Source organism: Siphateles boraxobius, unplaced genomic scaffold, assembly GCF_051911475.1.
Source record: "Siphateles boraxobius isolate OS27281-9 unplaced genomic scaffold, OSU_SipBor_1 42, whole genome shotgun sequence".
Taxonomy (NCBI): domain Eukaryota; kingdom Metazoa; phylum Chordata; class Actinopteri; order Cypriniformes; family Leuciscidae; genus Siphateles; species Siphateles boraxobius.
In genome coordinates this window covers 549,896-568,572 of record NW_027509053.1, presented here as the reverse complement: position 1 = coordinate 568,572, position 18,677 = coordinate 549,896, and the positions used below count along the sequence as shown (strand labels likewise).

General features: G+C 42.2%; 15 non-coding genes across 15 annotated transcripts; all 15 read left to right on the top strand.

Moving 5' to 3' along the window:
* Positions 1–1,496: 1,496 nt before the first annotated feature.
* Positions 1,497–1,569, top strand: trnav-cac (transfer RNA valine (anticodon CAC)). The gene has a single exon. It is a non-coding gene; the product is annotated as a tRNA-Val (tRNA).
* Positions 1,570–1,831: 262 nt separating this feature from the next.
* Positions 1,832–1,904, top strand: trnav-uac (transfer RNA valine (anticodon UAC)). The gene has a single exon. It is a non-coding gene; the product is annotated as a tRNA-Val (tRNA).
* Positions 1,905–2,041: 137 nt separating this feature from the next.
* trnav-uac (transfer RNA valine (anticodon UAC)) lies at positions 2,042–2,114 on the top strand. The gene has a single exon. It is a non-coding gene; the product is annotated as a tRNA-Val (tRNA).
* Positions 2,115–2,327: 213 nt separating this feature from the next.
* trnav-aac (transfer RNA valine (anticodon AAC)) lies at positions 2,328–2,400 on the top strand. The gene has a single exon. It is a non-coding gene; the product is annotated as a tRNA-Val (tRNA).
* A 462-nt stretch (positions 2,401–2,862) lies between these two features.
* On the top strand, positions 2,863–2,935 carry trnav-uac (transfer RNA valine (anticodon UAC)). Its single transcript has one exon. It is a non-coding gene; the product is annotated as a tRNA-Val (tRNA).
* Positions 2,936–3,544: 609 nt separating this feature from the next.
* On the top strand, positions 3,545–3,617 carry trnav-cac (transfer RNA valine (anticodon CAC)). Its single transcript has one exon. It is a non-coding gene; the product is annotated as a tRNA-Val (tRNA).
* Positions 3,618–3,883: 266 nt separating this feature from the next.
* trnav-uac (transfer RNA valine (anticodon UAC)) lies at positions 3,884–3,956 on the top strand. The gene has a single exon. It is a non-coding gene; the product is annotated as a tRNA-Val (tRNA).
* Positions 3,957–4,713: 757 nt separating this feature from the next.
* On the top strand, positions 4,714–4,786 carry trnav-uac (transfer RNA valine (anticodon UAC)). Its single transcript has one exon. It is a non-coding gene; the product is annotated as a tRNA-Val (tRNA).
* An 836-nt stretch (positions 4,787–5,622) lies between these two features.
* Positions 5,623–5,695, top strand: trnav-aac (transfer RNA valine (anticodon AAC)). The gene has a single exon. It is a non-coding gene; the product is annotated as a tRNA-Val (tRNA).
* A 2,361-nt stretch (positions 5,696–8,056) lies between these two features.
* On the top strand, positions 8,057–8,129 carry trnav-uac (transfer RNA valine (anticodon UAC)). Its single transcript has one exon. It is a non-coding gene; the product is annotated as a tRNA-Val (tRNA).
* A 127-nt stretch (positions 8,130–8,256) lies between these two features.
* Positions 8,257–8,329, top strand: trnav-uac (transfer RNA valine (anticodon UAC)). Its single transcript has one exon. It is a non-coding gene; the product is annotated as a tRNA-Val (tRNA).
* Positions 8,330–8,466: 137 nt separating this feature from the next.
* Positions 8,467–8,539, top strand: trnav-uac (transfer RNA valine (anticodon UAC)). The gene has a single exon. It is a non-coding gene; the product is annotated as a tRNA-Val (tRNA).
* A 443-nt stretch (positions 8,540–8,982) lies between these two features.
* trnav-aac (transfer RNA valine (anticodon AAC)) lies at positions 8,983–9,055 on the top strand. The gene has a single exon. It is a non-coding gene; the product is annotated as a tRNA-Val (tRNA).
* A 460-nt stretch (positions 9,056–9,515) lies between these two features.
* Positions 9,516–9,588, top strand: trnav-uac (transfer RNA valine (anticodon UAC)). Its single transcript has one exon. It is a non-coding gene; the product is annotated as a tRNA-Val (tRNA).
* A 137-nt stretch (positions 9,589–9,725) lies between these two features.
* trnav-uac (transfer RNA valine (anticodon UAC)) lies at positions 9,726–9,798 on the top strand. Its single transcript has one exon. It is a non-coding gene; the product is annotated as a tRNA-Val (tRNA).
* Positions 9,799–18,677: the final 8,879 nt, after the last annotated feature.

Below are 18,677 nucleotides of genomic sequence, written 5' to 3'. Positions count from 1 at the left end.
GGGAACCCCTTGGACCAGAAAGTCTACCACGATGTACCCAGTGTAAGGGATGTCCAGACCATTTGCCCCCGTAAAGTCAGACTAGAAGCGTCCACTGCTTGGAGCCGATGATCTGCAACCAACTCCTGGGCCAGGCTCTCCGAAAATAACGTAACTTGAGAACCTGTATCGACCAGACAATCTATCGTGACTCCGTTAGCTTGAACCTCCACGGTGGGACAGCGCCCAACCCTGTCGTCTCGTAAAACAGGAACAGAAGGAGGGTCACACAAAGGGGTCCCGGCCACTTGACCCACAGTAGCCGGTGGGACTAAAAACCCCCTTGAGAACCCCGACGGAGCCCACACTGACGACTGATGTGTCCCGGGTCTCCACAATTAATACAGATGGGCCTTCCCTGGTCATCCCACTGGAACCGGGGGCCCACAGGACGTAGGGGGCGGCGCACAGGAGCTCGCCCCTTCTCCGAATAAGACCTCTCTCTCACCATCGATCCGCCCTCGACTCGACCCCGACGAAGTTCACCCAACAGCCGGCCAAACTGCTCCCACAATTTCAAGGAGTATGCCCGAAGAGTCTGCTTAGGCCCCTGTTGATAGTTAAAGAACTGGGCACGAAGAGTGGCCACCGGGGTAGAGTCTCCATATAATCCGGACAGGAAATCGAAGATAGTTTTCGCGGTAGCCCGTGTGGCTTCTGATGCAGCAAGAACTTCTCTTTTGGCTTCTGCTTCCAAAGACCCCAACACAAACTGTACTTTCTGTGATGCACTCAGTCCCTGTAATCCGGCCAGATATTCCGTCTGCGCCTTCCAATCGTGCAAGCCCAACTCCGATCCTGGCCCTCCATAGCGCTGTGCCCAGGGAGCTCCCATAAAGATCGGTATGACTTTTGAGACAGGTGAAGGCCATCGTACCAAGGAGCTGTAGGCAGACTGCCATGCAGAATGACCTCTGCGTACAGCACTACGTAGTGTAGTGGTTATCACGTTCGCTTTACACGCGACAGGTCCTCAGTTCAAAACTGGGTGGAAACAAGTGGAGGCATGTTAAATATAAATGCTGCAAATCGCTACAAAATCCTTGTGAAGGCCATCGTACCAAGGAGCTGTAGGCAGACTGCCATGCCGAATGACCTCTGTTCTGTTGTTTGTGGAATTCACAGACTGTCACACTGCTTGCAGAGCAGATTATGGGAAGGAGCCATCTTCTAAAAAGCATATGCCATGATATCACGTTCGCTTTACACGCAAAGGTCTTCAGTTCAAAACTGGGCGGAAACAAGTGGAGGCATGTTAAATATAAATGCTGCAATTCGATACAAAACCCTTACTTTTAAGACAGGTGAAGGCCATCGTACCCAGGAGCTGTAGGCAGACTGCCATGCCGAATGACCTCTGTTCTGTTGTTTGTGGAATTCACAGACTGTCACACTGCTTGCAGAGTAGATTATGGGAAGGAGCCATCTTCTAAAAAGCACATGTGCCTCATCAATAGGTTTCTGTAGTGTAGTGTTCATCATGTTCGCCTCACACGCGAAAGGTCCCCAGTTCGAAACTGGGCGGAAACTAAGCTTGGTTTTTGCAAAAATTTCGTATGCGATTTTCTGTTGAGCAGGTCAGTACACTTGCAGGGATGTTTGTTGTTTAATCTCTTTAGAAAAGGACAAAAATAAAACAAATGACCATTGAGGTTTCCTGTACAGTAATATAAAATGTTCGGCCAACAAAATTAGCAGCTTTTTGCCATGTTAAAAACACTGGGCAGTCTATAGTTTCAGTCGCTTTTGAACAAGCGTACGCTAGAAGAGGTGGGAATGAGATCCAAATCAAGTTTCCGTAGTGTAGTGGTTATCACGTTCGCTTTACACGCGAAAGGTCCTCAGTTCAAAATTGGGTGGAAACAAGTGGAGGCATGTTAAATATAAATGCTGCAATTCGCTACAAAACCCTTACTTTTAAGACAGGTGAAGGCCATCGTACCAAGGAGCTGTAGGCAGACTGCCATGCCGAATGACACTAGGTGGGTACCGTCCAAATCAAGTTTCCGTAGTGTAGTGGTTATCACGTTCGCTTTACACGCGAAAGGTCCTCAGTTCAATACTGGGCGGAAACAAGTGGAGGCATTTTAAATTTAATGCTCCAATTCGCTACAAAACCCTTACTTTTGAGACAGGTGAAGGCCATCGTACCAAGGAGCTGTAGGCAGACTTCCATGCCGAATGACCTCTGTTCTGTTGTTTGTGGAATTCACAGACTGTCACACTGCTTGCAGAGCAGATTATGGGAAGGAGCCATCTTCTAAAAATCACATGCACCTCATCAATAGGTTTCTGTAGTGTAGAGGTCATCACGTTCGCCTAACACGCGAAAGGTCCTCGGTTCGAAACCGAGCAGAAACAGTGGTTGGATTCTGACAGAAAATTTTAACTGTTTGCCACACTAGGTGGGTGCAGCGCTCATTTCCTTTATATGCTTTTTAATAAGGGTGCACCTAAAGATTTATGTCTGCAACCTGAAGACTTGTTTCCATAGTGTAGTGGTTATCACGTTTGCCTCACACGCGAAAGGTCCCCTTTTCGAAACTGGGCGGAAACTGTGGGTGTTTTTTGCAAAAATTTCGTATGCGATTTTCTGTTGAGCAGGTCAGTACACTTGCAGGGATGTTTGTGGTTTAATCTCTTTAAAAAAGGACAAAAATAAAACAAATGACCATTGAGGTTTCCTGTGAAGTAATATAAAATGTTCGGTCTGCCAACAAAATTAGCAGCTTTTTGCCATGTTAAAAACACTGGGCAGTCTATAGTTTCAGTCGCTTTTGAACAAGCGTACGCTAGAAGAGGTGGGAATGAGATCCAAACCAAGTTTCCGTAGTGTAGTGGTAATCACGTTCGCTTTACACGCGAAAGGTCCTCAGTTCAAAATTGGGTGGAAACAAGTGGAGGCATGTTAAATATAAATGCTGCAATTCGCTACAAAACCCTTACTTTTAAGACAGGTGAAGGCCATCGTACCAAGGAGCTGTAGGCAGACTGCCATGCCGAATGACACTAGGTGGGTGCCGTCCAAATTAAGTTTCCGTAGTGTAGTGGTTATCACGTTTGCTTTACACGCAAAAGGTCCTCAGTTCAAAACTGGGCTTAAACAAGTGGATGCATTTTAAATATAAATGCTACAAAACCCTTACTTTTGAGACAGGTGAAGGCCATCGTACCAAGGAGCTGTAGGCAGACTGCCATGCAGAATGACCTCTGTTCTGTTGTTTGTGGAATTTACAGACTGTCACACTGCTTGCAGAGCAGATTATGGGAAGGAGCCATCTTCTAAAAAGCATATGCACCGCATCAATAGGTTTTGTAGTGTAGTGGTCATCACGTTCGCCTAACACGCGAAAGGTCCTCGGTTCGAAACCGAGTAGAAACAGTGGTTGGATTCTGACAGAAAATTTAAACTGTTTGCCACACTAGGTGGTAGCAGCGCTCATTTCCATTATATGCTTTTTAATAAGCGTGCAACTAAAGATTTATGTCTGCAAACTGAGGACTTGTTTTTGTAGTGTAGTGGTTATCACGTTTGCCTCACACGCGAAAGGTCCCCAGTTCGAAACTGGGCGGAAACTGTGAGTGTTTTTTGCAAAAATTTCGTATGCGATTTTCTGTTGAGCAGGTCAGTACACTTGCAGGGATGTTTGTGGTTTAATCTCTTTAGAAAAGGACAAAAATAAAACAAATGACCATTGAGGTTTCCTGTGAAGTAATATAAAATGTTCGGTCTGCCAACAAAATTAGCAGCTTTTTGCCATGTTAAAAACACTGGGCAGTCTATAGTTTCAGTCGCTTTTGAACAAGCGTGCGCTAGAAGAGGTGGGAATGAGATCCAAACCAAGTTTCCGTAGTGTAGTGGTTATCACGTTCGCTTTACAAGCGAAAGGTCCTCAGTTCAAAATTGGGTGGAAACAAGTGGAGGCATGTTAAATATAAATGCTGCAATTCACTTCAAAACCCTTACTTTTAAGACAGGTGAAGGCCATCGTAACAAGGAGCTGTAGGCAGACTGCCATGCCGAATGACACTAGGTGGGTGCCGAATGACCTCTGTTCTGTTGTTTGTGGAATTTAAAGACTGTCACACTGCTTGCAGGGCAGATTATGGGAACGAGCCATCTTCTAAAAAGCACAAATAGGTTTCTGTAGTTTAGTGGTCATCACATTCGCCTAACACGCGAAAGGTCCTCTGTTCGAAACCGAGCAGAAACAGTGGTTGGATTCTGACAGAAAATGTAAACTCTTTGCCACACTAGGTGGGTGCAGCGCTCATTTCCTTTATATGCTTTTTAATAAGCGTGCGCCTAAAGATTTAGGTCTGCAACCTGAAGACGTGTTTGTAGTGTAGTGGTTATCACGTTCGCCTCCCACGCGAAAAGTCCCCAGTTTGAAACTGGGCGGAAACTGTGGGTAATTTTTGCAAAAATTTCGTATGCGATTTTCTGTTGAGCAGGTCAGTACACTTGCAGGGATGTTTGTTGTTTAATCTCTTTAGAAAAGGACAAAAATAAAACAAATGACCATTGAGGTTTCCTGTACAGTAATATAAAATGTTCGGTCTGCCAACAAAATTAGCAGCTTTTTGCCATGTTAAAAACACTGGGCAGTCTATAGTTTCAGTCGCTTTTGAACAAGCGTACGCTAGAAGAGGTGGGAATGAGATCCAGACCAAGTTTCCGTAGTGTAGTGGTTATCACGTTCGCTTTACACGCGAAAGGTCCTCAGTTCAAAATTGGGTGGAAACAAGTGGAGGCATGTTAAATATAAATGCTGCAATTCGCTACAAAACCCTTACTTTTAAGACAGGTGAAGGCCATCGTATCAAGGAGCTGTAGGCAGACTGCCATGCCGAATGACACTGGGTGCTTCGCAATATCCCTCCTCGTCTCCTCGTTCCTCTGTCCTCCATCCTATGACCCGGAAACCGATCGAGCGCAGCCATCTTGAAGGACATCTCAGTTCTCTAATTGCACCGCGAGGAGGCGAGGATCGAGGAGTGAGGAGGCTTCCAGAGGAGTCATGAGCGAGGATACACAGGTGTATCCTATGCGGAAGAGATTTATCGACTAAACGTGACGCGCGTATACATTCTCCTCCCCCTTCACATCGATCACAATCTGTTTTAATGTATACTTTACCTTTGCAGTTTATATAAACCACACATTACACATATTTCAACAGGGTATCTTGCTTTATTATCATTTATTATGAATTTCTTAAATAAACAAACTTCAACAACATAAGGGCAGATCCTTTGAGCGCTGCTGATGACGCTATGAAGTGACGCGCGAGTGATCAAGTATTCCAATGAATAAAAAAAGCTTTCATTCGATTCCTCCGTCCTCATTTTCTTTCCTTGCGTCCTTCCCTCAAAACCTACAGGGGGTGGAGCTGAGACGCTAGGAAAGGAAGCGAGGAAAGGAAACGAGGATGCACAAATAAGAAATGAGAAGCACCCACTAGGTGGGTGCCGAATGACCTCTGTTCTGTTGTTTGTGGAATTTACAGACTGTCACACTGCTTGCAGGGCAGATTATGGGAAGGAGCCATCTTCTAAAAAGCACATCCCTCTCAACAATAGGTTTCTGTAGTTTAGTGGTCATCACATTCGCCTAACACGCGAAAGGTCCTCGGTTCGAAACCGAGCAGAAACAGTGGTTGGATTCTGACAGAAAATGTAAACTCTTTGGCACGCTAGGTGGGTGCAGCGCTCATTTCCTTTATATGCTTTTTAATAAGCGTGCACCTAAAGATTTATGTCTGCAACCTGAAGACGTGTTTGTAGTGTAGTGGTTATCACGTTCGCCTCACACGCGAAAAGTCCCCAGTTCATAACTGGGCGGAAACTGTGGGTGATTTTTGCAAAAATTTCGTATGCGATTTTCTGTTGAGCAGGTCAGTACACTTGCAGGGATGTTTGTTGTTTAACCTGTTAACCGTTTCCAGAGCGTCGGCGCACTGAAGCGTTTTTTTTTTTATTTAGTTCAAATTTACTATCAGATTTAATGTTATACCTTGACAAACTATACATCATTAAAAAGATATAATACTCAAGATTCAGTATTTGACCACTATTGTATTCTGAGAAACTTATAGTGACAGTTATGTCTTAATTTGTGTCAGGAGTTATGAAATGGAAAAATGAGTCGATACCTTTAATATGAATTATGAGCGTCAGCTGGTCCATTCATAAAAAACACTCCAAGCTGTCGTCATGACAGCGATTCGCAAAACATCGTCCCTCAGGGCTTTAGCTCAAAAATGTGCAGACTTGGAGAAATATTGATATATTCTCATAGATTCACATCATATTTCTATAGACAGGAATAATATTTGTTGAATTTATACCCAAATGCGTCGATGTAATCATTATGATCGCTTCTTACTGAGATGTGCTGTGTTTTCAATTCATACCAATAGCCTGAGGGCGCTATATGCACAATAACAGTCCATATATGGATCACGAAGAAGACCCATAGTCATGTGACATTCCAGGACGTCACTGATACAGAAAGTAGCTGACAGAGATCGCTGTAACATGCAGATAAAGATGTTTTGAAGACAATAAACATGATTGCAATGATATTTGAGTTACCTGTGTTCTTCAAGCCATGCCAGGTATTTCATAATAATAGATTATATTTATAATGCAATGCTAATCGATATAGATTTCATCATCGTGCAGAACACTATAAATAATAAATTTTCTGTCGGATTTTTTTTTAATCTGAAGCCAAATTAGATCACAGAAGATTATTTAAAACACTCGACTTGCGTTATAAAGTAAGTTTGGAGCACAAACATGGTTTTAATCTCATAAATGGTCGTGTATTGATGGTGTGCTAAGCTAACATGCTAGCTAGCCCAGGTGCACCTGCCACCAGCAGTTATTGTTTTATGATTTTTTTCTAAATAAGAATGCTTACTGAAATGTTTCAGTGCATTTGATACCAGTTTCAAATATTTAGTGAGAACTTTGATAAAAGAAATTAGGGTTTGAAACCCTATGAATAGCCTGTGAATAGCCAGTCGTTAGTAGCTATAATGCAGACAAAAGAAATGCATATTTAGAGCCATAACCAGTCTGGAGAGGTGTAAATGTGTGCAGGGAGAGACTGACTCTGAATGGGGCTCGTTTGCACCACAAAATAATAGAGACAATAGACTGATTAGATGACTCAGAAGATGACTAAACATCAGTTTGCATTTTAGAGTCTAATCAAAATAAAGTAATTTGACATGATCTTGAAAAACATTTAACTAAATACAGAGTTTTAGACTTATCATTTTCAGATTTTAAATATAAAATGGTCACACATATGGCTTTAGCTACAGTGCATTTCTAGATTGCTCCAGGGCCAACTTCAATTTTATTTCTATGAAGATGTTTCATGAAAGTAAATTTCTAATAACTTTATAAAACTTTGAAGCTATTTAAACATTTTTTTTCATTATGACAATAATTATTTCTACATTTACAATAAACTACTAGGTGTCAGCTTTCAAATGAGATCATACTTGTGCTTTTAGTGCAAAGGGTTCATGAACTGTATCTGTTTAAGTTTGGGTATGCCATTTCTGGGGATTTTTCAAAAGTGGCCTTGAAGGTTAACAGGTTAATCTCTTTAGAAAAGGACAAAAATAAAACAAATGACCATTGAGGTTTCCTGTACAGTAATATAAAATGTTCGGTCTGCCAACAAAATTAGCAGCTTTTTGCCATGTTAAAAACACTGGGCAGTCTATAGTTTCAGTCGCTTTTGAACAAGCGTACGCTAGAAGAGGTGGGAATGAGATCCAAACCAAGTTTCCGTAGTGTAGTGGTTATCACGTTCGCTTTACATGCGAAAGTCCTCAGTTCAAAATTGGGTGGAAACAAGTGGAGGCATTTTAAATATAAATGCTGCAATTCGCTACAAAACCCTTACTTTTAAGACAGGTGAAGGCCATCGTACCAAGGAGCTGTAGGCAGACTGCCATGCCGAATGACACTAGGTGGGTGCCGTCCAAATCAAGTTTCCGTAGTGTAGTGGTTATCACGTTTCCTTTACACGCAAAAGGTCCTCAGTTCGAAACTGGGCGGAAACAAGTGGATTCATTTTAAATATAAATGCTACAAAACCCTTACTTTTGAGACAGGTGAAGGCCATCGTACCAAGGAGCTGTAGGCAGACTGCCATGCCGAAAGACACTAGGTGGGTGCCGTCCAAATCAAGTTTCCGTAGTGTAGTGGTTATCACGTTCGCTTTACACGCGAAAGGTCCTCAGTTCAAAATTGGGTGGAAACAAGTGGAGGCATGTTAAATATAAATGCTGCAATTCGCTACAAAACTCTTACATTTAAGACAGGTGAAGGCCATCGTACCAAGGAGCTGTAGGCAGACTGCCATGCCGAATGACACTAGGTGGGTGCCGTCCAAATCAAGTTTCCGTAGTGTAGTGGTTATCACGTTTGCTTTACACGCAAAAGGTCCTCAGTTCAAAACTGGGCGGAAACAAGTGGATGCATTTTAAATATAAATGCCAACAAAATTAGAAGCTTTTTGCCATGTTAAAAACACTGGGCAGTCTATAGTTTCAGTCGCTTTTGAACAAGCGTACCCTAGAAGCGGTGGGACTGACGTCCAAATCAAGTTTCGGAAGTGTAGTGGTTATCACGTTTGCTTTACACGCCAAAGGTCCTCAGTTCAAAACTGGGCGGAAACAAGTGGATGCATTTTAAATATAAATGCTACAATTCGCTACAAAACCCTTACTTTTGAGACAGGTGAAGGCCATCGTACCAAGGAGCTGTAGGCAGACTGCCATGCCGAATGACACTAGGTGGGTGCCGAATGACCTCTGTTCTGTTGTTTGTGGAATTTACAGACTTTCACACTGCTTGCAGGGCAGATTATGGGAAGGAGCCATCTTCTAAAAAGCACATCCCTCCTATTAATAGGTTTCTGTAGTGTAGTGGTCATCACATTCGCCTAACACGCGAAAGGTCCTCGGTTCGAAACCGAGCAGAAACAGTGGTTGGATTCTGACGTAAAATGTAAACTCTTTGGCACGCTAGGTGGGTGCAGCGCTTATTTCCTTTATATGCTTTTTAATAAGCGTGCACCTAAAGATTTATGTCTGCAACCTGAAGACGTGTTTGTTATGTAGTGGTTATCACGTTCGCCTCACACGCGAAAAGTCCCCAGTTCGAAACTGGGCGGAAACTGTGGGTGATTTTTGCAAATATTTCGTATGCGATTTTCTGTTGAGCAGGTCAGTACACTTGAAGGGATGTTTGTTGTTTAATCTCTTTAGAAAAGGACAAAAATAAAACAAATGAACATTGAGGTTTCCTGTACAGTAATATAAAATGTTCGGTCTGCCAACAAAATTAGCAGCTTTTTGCCATGTTAAAAACACTGGGCAGTCTATAGTTTCAGTCGCTTTTGAACAAGCGTACGCTAGAAGAGGTGGGAATGAGATCCAAACCAAGTTTCCGTAGTGTAGTGGTTATCACGTTCGCTTTACACGCGAAAGGTCCTCAGTTCAAAATTGGGTGGAAACAAGTGGAGGCATGTTAAATATAAATGCTGCAATTCGCTACAAAACCCTTACTTTTAAGACAGGTGAAGGCCATCGTACCAAGGAGCTGTAGGCAGACTGCCATGCCGAATGACACTAGGTGGGTACCGTCCAAATCAAGTTTCCGTAGTGTAGTGGTTATCACGTTTGCTTTACACGCAAAATGTCCTCAGTTCAAAACTGGGCGGAAACAAGTGGATGCATTTTAAAAAGAAATGCTACAAAACCCTTACTTTTGAGACAGGTGAAGGCCATCGTACCAAGGAGCTGTAGGCAGACTGCCATGCCGAATGACCTCTGTTCTGTTGTTTGTGGAATTTACAGACTGTCACACTAGTAGTTATAACCATTCAGCTTATGTCAAAATGATTTATGACCCTATGATTGACAGGTGGGCGGGGCTAACCTTTGACCTTCCGGGGGGTGTTCCGGAGGTCCTTTGATGTAGGGATTAACCTTTGACCTTCCGGAGGGGTTGTTCCGGAGGTCGCTTAATTTAGGGATTAACCTTTGACCTATCGATCGATCAAGTTGACAGTTGTCTTTACCCTATTGACCTTTGTATGATATATGAAGTTGCCAGTTGTCTTTGCCAGTTGTCTTTGCCCCATTGATTTTGACCTATTGACCCCGGGGGGAAATAACTTCTTGGTGTGGGAAATCCCCTCCGTGTCGGGGTGAGAAAATAATTTTTCTAATGTCGCATATAGATTAGAATAGATTAGAATTACAAAAGTAAAATCATCTTACCGTTTCACTATGGTGAAGAATTGGATTAAAGTTGACAGTCTCCGCACTGTGTGTGTGTGCGTCTGTCTGTGAGTGTGTGCGTGTCATCCGATATCCTGGCATTCCTGAGCACGCTATATAAATGGGGATAGTGAGAAAAGGTTTTTCTAATACTCTCACACTAAAGTTGAAAAGCATGCTGCTCCTTTAAAAGTATATGAATGAAATATTTATAAAATTTACATTTAGTCATTTACAATTTTCACACTAACTAAAGTTGAACACATTGATCTTTTAAAAAGTATATAAATGATTATAAAAAATATTTTCAAAACAAAAATAAATATCTTACTAAAAATCTACTGAAGCAGTCATTTCAGATTAAATAAGTTTAAAGTTTTTAAACACTCTGTGTTTTGACACTCTGTGATTCAGAGTGGTGGAGGAATGTGTGTGTGTGTGTGTGTGTGTGTGTGTGTGTGTGTGTGTGTGTGTGTGTGTGTGTGTGTGTGTGTGCGTGTGTGTGTGTGTGTGTGTGTGCGTGTGTGTGTGTGTGTGTGTGTGTGTGTGTGTGTGTGTGTGTGTGTATGTGTGTGTGCGTGTGTGTGTGTGTGTGTGTGTGTGTATGTGTGTGTGCGTGTGTGTTTCATGACACCCTCCCTCCCCTCAGTCTCTCAAACACCAGCGCATGACAGCAATGGTCTCCGCGCTAAGTGTGTGCGTCTGTCTGTGAGTGAGACACCACCCTATTCCTGCACCCCCTGCTGGGGGGTGAAAGTGAGAAAATATCTCCCAGTAACTAAAGTTGAACAACATTGTTCATTTAAAAGTATATAAATAAAATGCTTGCATCATTCATTGTAAATAAATAATATTCCAATTATAGCAGTCCAAAAATAAAAATCATCTTCCATTTAGACTGTTGAAGAAGCTATAGCTAAGAACTATGCTATGAACTATGAACTAAGCTATGAACGGATGATCAGAAATAAAATCATAACGTATTTCATGCAGTTTACGAACCGATGACAAAAATAAAAATCAGCTTACCGTTTCAGAGTACTGAAGAATTGGATTAAAGTTGACACTCAAAGCGCTAAGTGTGTGTGTGCTTGCAACACTGGGAGATGTATCCATGGACCGTCTTTAGCACCTGTTGTTTTCACGATTCATACTAATTTATGGTCGCGAGCATATCCTGAAAAACAACAACTGTATAGAAAAGACTCAAAGGAGCCGGTACCGCTGTACGTGCCACTTCACCCTACCGATACGCTTTCCAATTAAAAAAAATCGTATCTCAAGAGAGGAGTGTCTCTTTTGTGACAGTTTTGACCTTCTATCCGTGAAATACGGCGACAAATGTTGGATAGATCTCTGAGAACGACCTCTCTGTGAACTCGCCTGTACCATTCATAGAACACGCGCGCCATCTAGCGGACACACATAGTTATATCTTTCCCATACATTTTCACTGCATCTCAGAATGTATATATATATATATAGATGACGGCTCGAACCCTGGCAAACCATATCTTGTCCAAACTTCAAGACTGCACAGCTCAACTCATCAACATGCAAAACAGTGAGTATTTTCTCTTTGTAATTCTTTTATGCTATGGTGTTTTAAAGATTGTTTTTTTCACATAGGGTGTGAAACAATAGATGTGAATTTTTAAATATGTAAAATTATATTAATAAAGTATGATTTTTAAAAATATCTGGGTACAGATATTAAGTATCATAAACTATGATTTTAAAAATATCAGTCTGCATATGTACATTTTAAAAAATCACACCAGTCTGCATACCCATGCTTATGGGGTTATGCTACGGTGATTTAAATATTGTTTTCACATGGTGAAAAACAGTAGATATGATTTTTAAATAAGTAAGATTATATTCATAAAAGTTTGAAATTTAAAAATATGGAACATTGGTGTTTTTTTTGTTTTGTTTTTTAAATCACACCAGTCTGCATACCCATGCTAATGGGGTTATGCTACGGTGATTTAAATATTGTTTTCACATAGGGTGAAAAACAGTAGATATGATTTTTAATAATATGCAACATCACATTCATTTATCATAAAGTTTGATTTTTAAAATATGGACCATTGGTGATTTTAAACCAAATCAGTCTGCATATCCATGCTTATGTGTATTAATATGGATTATCATCGGATGTACTGCTTATGTGAAACTTTTTATGTGAAAAAGCTTTTATTATGAAAATCATGGATCAGCCGTCGGCTTACCGCAACATACTTCACTATTCTATGAATGCTATTTGTGTGTTATAATGCAGCGCTATCTTTTAATGTGAAAAGACGGTGATATATACAGCGTTATAATTTAGTAAACCGATCTTTCGGATAGCTAACCATGCGGCATGGTGATAGAACATGTGTGTTGGTTAGCATCTCGTGCTACGCTGCTAACGGATCTCACACATTGTTATGGGCGCTATATCATTTTGCTTTTGTCTGTATATGTTTCAGAAAAACATTGCTGATGCTTCTGACGGTATACTGGTATATATTTTACCATATAATCATCGTTTTAAACACTTTCTGAAGCATCACATTCAGGTATGGAATGGATATGGTTGCCCATGAGTTCAAACAACATCCAGTTCACAGACAAATAGCGCCCCCACAGGCCCGGAGTTCAAACAACATCCAGTTCACAGGCAAATAGCGCCCCCACCAGTCCCGGAGTTCAAACAACATCCAGTTCACAGGCAAATAGCGCCCCCACCAATCCCGGAGTTCGTAAATTATAGGTGTGTGTGTGTGTGTGTGTGTGTGTGTGTGTGTGTGTGTGTGTGTGTGTGCGCGTCATCAACCATATAAAACGGCCCCACCAGGCGGCTTCAAATCATAATATGTTTTTCCCCCTCAGATTCAAACGTCGAGCGGAACGCCTTTGATGCCATTAATTCATGTGAGAACTTATTTTCTATTCTTTATAAATTAAATGTACCAATTTTTATGCGTCTTTATTTATTAATTTTAATTTATTTTAAGTTTTACTTATTTTTAATTCGTAGTGGCTACGCATGGGTTTGATGGAGACAGCACTGCCAATGGTAAGAACAAGATCCACCTTCAGCGTAATGTTTTACGTTTAAGGAAATCTAACGTTTTATTTATTTTATAGATTTCATCCAATTCGTCACACAGCCTGGATTCCCGGTGGTCGACCTTACTGAAGACGAGAATGAACAAGACACCATCGTCGTAACAGATAGGCGAGACATAGTCGGAGATCAAATAGTTCCTACCCCCACAGCTTTAGACCAACCAAAGAAAAAGACTAGAAAAACGAATTATTCTGTACCCCCATTTAGTCCTGAGCTATTTAATGGTGAGGCTATCTACATGTATTAACATTTAAACTCAAATTTGTCATACCATTATGATTGATTGTTATATTTCCATACAGCAGGTTCGGATAGAATCCATGATGATGATGATGACGATGTGACTGACTGGGGTGTGGCTCAACTCCACGCTTGGGATCAGAGCTCTTGGACGAGCGAGCGTGGCGAAGCGTCGAACGCCGGTCAGACGCCATTTCATTTTCACCAATCGTCGGAAGAGATCGATGTTGAAGAAGTAGCGCTGACCCCTCAACCAGTCGATGAACCATCCAACGATAAGCCTCTGATTCGCCAGCTCATTAATTCAATAGATGCATTTCGCAGTGAGTTTCGTGAGGCGAATGCGGATATAAACAGGAAAATTGATGCAAATTCTGCAAGGCAGGAAGAAAACCGTAGCAGAATAGATGCCTTACGTAACGAGCTACGATCCTTTCAGCCAGAGATACATAGCAGATTCGATGTTCAGGATCGTTTTTTTCAGAATGTGAGCGATGAAATATTTCACCGCATCCATATTATCCGATTAATCATGGATGAGGATTCTGATATAAACGAGCATATGTCAACGCAACACCATAGTGAAATGCTGCTCAGGCTTCGTCTTCTCCATACCCTCATAGATGAGATGTCTGCTACAATTAATAGTTTACTCACGATCCATTTTGTACCGCGTTAGATCATGTATTGATTGTTATATACACTCTTTGATTTTATACTCTTTGATTTATATTCCTTTTATATACTCATATTATATTACATGTATACACTATGCTATTTTATCTATGCTCTATGATTTTGTAATATCTCACGTTTTATACTCTGTGATTGTTTTATACTCTGTGATGTTAGTCTGAATTTCAAAAATGGATGGATCAAAATACTTCTTTACAGACGCTCGTCAATCAGACCAATCTGACACAGAACTGTCTCCGGATGAGCTTGAAACGATAAGTATGCTTCCAGATTCTTTAGAACAGTATCTTAATGTAGAATCGTCACACCAATCTGCTGATTTGGATCTTTTTTAATTAGCCGTAAATCCAAATATGAATCTCTATGACCCACCCATACAACACGGTGCAGGGTTAAATACCGCCGAACCACCCCCAGATCCTGACGACGATAGTGTAGAACATCCTACCGACGATGATAATACTTTCCGCGAAGGTAATCCTCCTACACATGAGCGATTAAGTCCCCTCGACATTGATGCGTTGATTCGCCGGGGTGGGTTCGTTAACGGATATCACGTTTTACCACGACCTCGTTTCAATAGCGTATCGTTGAGAAGGAGCATGAATCTGAGAGTCATCAACTCTGCAGATCTGGCCGATTATCATCGTTACTTACACGACACACTGAGCGGGATTGTTACTTTTGCTAGAGATTTTGGTGGGGATGTACCCGTGATTAATTTGACCGTGTCAGCCTCCAGTCTACAAATACCCATCAGCGCTGTTTTAACCGATGGAAATAATTATGACCCCAATTTGCTTTACGACCAAATTGAAAAAGTTTTACAGAGCAACGATCAGTTATTATCGGACCAGGCCGTTGAGATAGAAGCTACCGTTGTTATGAACAGGCAAGGAGGTGGGGGTCAACGACGTAAACTTATGGATCTGGCCATTGGTGAGGTGATCAAAAGAAAAAAAAACAGTTTATTTTGCCCCACAAAATATTTCGAATAATTTGTGCTTCTCCATTTGTCTCGCCCGTTTTCTTAACCCACAACACCCGAGACCGAGTTAGAAAATCTGGCTACCACCATCCAAAACAGTGCAGGCTTCTCAATCCAAGATCCAATCGCTTTTAGCGACATAGCCTCATTTGAACGAGCTCTAGGCATTAAAATTGTCGTATTTCACAGATCTAACGCAGCTGTCTTAGAAACGTACAAAACTTGTGATGAACCCCATCCGAAAACGGTGTTCCTCTATCACCATAACGATCATTACTACATGATAACGAGTTTGACAGGGTTCATCGGTTCGGAATACGTATGCGAATTTTGTTACAAAAGTTACACCAGTCGCAGAGACCATCGATGCAAACACGTCTGTAACGTATGCTTCGACTCAGAATGTTACACCTACCCTAAAACGACCATACACTGTCTAGATTGCATGCGTTACTGTAAATCGAGCTATTGCTTCGAAATGCATAAAAAAAACCCACCTCCGGGTCACGAAAACCCCGCCTGTGATCTTATAAAATACTGTAAACTATGCAACAGACGCTACCAGGTTAAACCGGGAAACAAGAAAACCAAACACGTATGCGCTCCGGACAAATGCGACCATTGTCGCGAAATTCTGGTGGACGAGGGAGAACACCAATGCTTCATACAGCCCCTAGCGCCTAAGGAGTTTTGCGAAAAATACATTTTCTACGATTTTGAAACGCGTTATGAAAATGGGAGGCACGTGGCTAATTTTGTTTGCGCGATCACGTTCCAAGGGGAGAAATTTGTAGCTCGCGGTACAGGCTGTATAGCTAAGCTAATCAAGCGCTTCAGACAGCCGCGATATGAAGGCTGCTGCTTCATTGCTCATTACGCCTCCAGATTTGACTCCTTTCTCATTCTGGAGTATTTCTGCAAAGCTGGGATTGCCATCGAGGTTATCATGCAGGGATGTAAATTAATCCTTATGTATGATGAAACGTTTGCGCAGCGATACCTCGACAGTTATTCATTTTTCCCCGTTTGCCCTAGCCAAAATGCCAGCTGCGTTAGACTTGACGACGACTGAAAAAGGCTACTTTCCACATCTTTTCAACAGAGTGGAAAATGCGAAGTATTTCGGACCTTACCCCGACAAAAAGTTTTACAACTACGATAACATGTCGGATAAAGACCAACAAAAGTTCGATGCCTGGTACAGCACGGTTGAGGGTAAGTTCTTTGACTTTAAGAAAGAACTGTACGAGTACGGCGTTAACGACGTTGTGTTATTACGCGAAGGTTGTATGAAATATCGCCAGTCGTTCATCGAATGCACCAAACTTGACCCTTTCAGTTTTACGACGATCGCTAGTTGTGCGATGGGGATCTTCAAAACACATTTCCTTAAGAAAAATACGCTGGCTCTCACGCATAACAAAGCATACATCCGACAGAGCAAATGCTATTCATCTGGTTCAATAGAATGGCTGGAGTATGTCAAAAAGACTCGAAACGTCGACCTACACCACGCCTTGAACCATGGCGAAGTATCCTTCGGTAAGTACTTTTTAGACGGTTACTACGAACAGAACGGGTTGAGGTTTGGCTTAGAATACAATGGTTGTGTACACCATGGACACTGCTGTCGCTTTGAACCCCATCAGACACACCCCTTGTCGCGAGTACCTTACGGGGTTCTCAGGAGACAGTTTGACGATAAGGTCGAAATTCTGCAGAACGCGTACGGTTTGCAAATCGAGGTTCTTTGGGAATGCGAATGGAGCAAAATGAAAAAGACCGATCCCTCCGTGATAGAATTTATGGACAATTATTCGGCCCCCGAGAGATTGAAACCGCGAGACGCTCTGGTTGGTGGTCGAACTAACGCTTATAACCTCTATCACAAGGTGACCGAAGATGAAAAAATAAGGTATCTCGATTTCACCAGCCTCTACCCCTTTTGCCAGGCTAGGAAAAGCTATCCGATCGATCATCCACAAATCATTTTCAAAGATTTTGAACCGATTGAAAATTATTTCGGCCTTATCAAAGCGACCGTGTACCCTCCCCGCAAATTACTGCACCCGGTTCTCCCTTACAGATGCGAAGGAAAACTCATGTTCCCGTTATGTAGAACTTGCGCTCACGAGCAAAACCAGACCTCAACCTGTACCCACACGGATCAGGAAAGATCGCTGTCGGGCTGTTGGGTCAGCATCGAGCTTTTAAAAGCCGTCGAGAAGGGTTATGTGGTAGCCAAGATAGACGAGGTTTGGCATTTTCCTCAGCGGTCAGACGCATTGTTTGGCGATTATGTCAAAACGTTTCTGCGTTTGAAACAACAAGCGTCAGGGTATCCGTCGAATGTGGTCACGGAGGCTGAGAAAGAGACTTACATCCCTGAGTATTTTGAAAAAGAGGGGGTTCAACTCGACCCCGAAAAGATCAAGTACAACGCCGCCCAGAGGGCAATCACGAAATTGATTCTCAATTCGCTTTGGGGTCGGTTCTCGTTAAGACAGAACCTGCCTCAAACGACTCTGGTGAACGACCCCGAAGATTTCACCAGAATCGTTTTTGGTAATACCGACACACTGTCCTATTTCACATTCGTCTCGGACGACGTAGCTCTCGTTCAGCATAAACCTGACAAAGACGATGTTTGTAAGGCACACAACGTTAACGTGTTTCTAGGAGCGTTTACAACGGCTCATGCACGACTGGAATTGTACGAATTGATGGACAGACTCGGCGACCGGCTTCTTTACTCAGATACGGACTCCGTCGTCTTTGTGTCTAGGGAGGGGGACTGGGAACCGCCTCTAGGGGATCATTTGGGGGAGCTGACGAGCGAGCTAGACGACGGCGACTTCATAACGTGTTTTTGCACGAGCGGGCCTAAATCTTATGGGTACAAGACGGCCAAAGGTAAGACGTGCATGAAAGCTAAGGGTATAACATTGAATGCAAAAAACTCCAGAGCCATCCGTCTGGAATCCCTGATTGGTCTGGTTGACGGTTATGTGACGTCGCAGGATAGCGCCAAACACATCCTGGCTCACACCGAAAATATTGTGAGGAATAAAAAGACTCTCACATTGCACAACAAATCAGTCGTTAAAAAGTTCAAGGTGGTGTATAATAAACGCAGACTTTTGCCCGATTTCACCACTCTTCCTTATGGCTACTGATCAGGTGATGCACAGAGGGTCTCAGGTTGTTTCCGATTTTGATTTCAGACTTCAACATCCATTTAGTTGTGTTATAAGTGGGCCGTCCAATTCTGGAA